The following is a 1,492-nucleotide window of genomic DNA, read 5'->3' on the forward strand; positions in this document are numbered from 1 at the left end:
CAACAGGACAAAGCAACATGGGGGGGGGGGCTTTTTTTCAATCTAAAGGGGCAGTTCAGGCACTCAGCATAAAGGAAGTAAAAGGTGATTTTATTGGCTAGACTAATAATGGGAAATTGTCAACAGGAGCAACGTGTGGAATAAAAAAGAGTACAACTTAGAGAAGCAAATATGGCAGCAGGGAAGAAAAAACATGGAGCTTGACCGTGACCACATCACAAGTTACAATAATTACCACCTTTAATAACATTATTATGGCTAATGGTGTATTATACAAACATATGCCTTATGTTGTGTGTGTATGTATGTATATATATATTTATATATATGTATATATATATATATATTTATACATATACACAGTATATATGCATATGGCATAGTTACATTGATGTGCACTGTCAGTGGTCTGTGCTAGGGGTATATATATATACTGTGTATATATATATACACAGTAAACTCCCCATTATCCGGAATCCACAGGGATTGGTAGATTCCGGATAAATGTAGTTTCTGTTTACTTGAGAGTCACTATTAAAAATAGGTCTAACTAGTGCCATACCCCATACAATACCCTATCATAAACTCTGTATTGACTTCATATTAATATTGAAATGCAGTAATCAAAACATTAATTAAGACAAATAGACACACAATCATTTCCAGGATAATCCATGACGCCGATCAGCAGAGCAAAGAGTTCACAGGGGATTTTTTTTTTTCCTGGTTAGTTGAGAGTTCTGGTTAGTTGAATACCAGATAACTGAGAGTTTACGAGAGAGAGAGAGAGAGAGAGAGAGAGAGAGAGATTCTTCCTCAGTAGATAAAGAGAGAAAGAAGAAATACTATTATGAATTGTCCTTTAATTGAATGAATTCTTCAGTGAACGAGCAACACTTTCCATTCACCCTGAGTAACCTTTTAGGATCCTTTACGTAGATGAAAAGCCTTATTTGATGACACTTGATGACAGCTCGAATGTTCAATACTTTAAATGTTTTTTTATATATATAACATTCTAAGTGAGAATATTCAATACAGTATAGAAAATTATATATAAAACAGAGAAAACATATCTATGTTGATAATTTTTTCTATAGAGCTCGTGGTCATTATCCAACATACGAAAGATTAATGTATATCTCATGGAAAATGCTTAATATTCTATATGATATTACAAATCCTGTATAATATAGAAAATGTGAATGTATATGGATAATATTGTCATAGAGCTCTTGCTCAGTAGCAAACATCCCAAAGATTACATATAAAATGGAATAAAGTTTTTTTGACTGATAATGGGACTTTAATGGGACTTTTCGATGGCATGTTCATCTCCAACAATACATATATAACCAACTTTCCTCAATATGTATGGTTGGAGATGAACAAACCATTCAGATATTGTGGTTCTATGTCTCTACACATATTTGTCTTTTAAGATATCAATGTGTGTTAAAATATTTGAAATAAAAATTGCAAATTATTTCAA

At 32.4% G+C, this 1,492-nt stretch overlaps 1 protein-coding gene across 3 annotated transcripts in view; it reads right to left on the reverse strand.

Moving 5' to 3' along the window:
• The window catches only part of TFAP2B (transcription factor AP-2 beta), a 49,580-nt gene that overhangs the window by 27,220 nt on the left and 20,868 nt on the right, over positions 1–1,492 (reverse strand). The gene's annotated exons all lie outside the window — the stretch shown is intronic.

The sequence above is a fragment of the Nanorana parkeri genome, unplaced genomic scaffold (genome assembly GCF_000935625.1).
Source record: "Nanorana parkeri isolate BGI_ZX_2015 unplaced genomic scaffold, ASM93562v1 scaffold1049, whole genome shotgun sequence".
NCBI lineage: Eukaryota > Metazoa > Chordata > Amphibia > Anura > Dicroglossidae > Nanorana > Nanorana parkeri.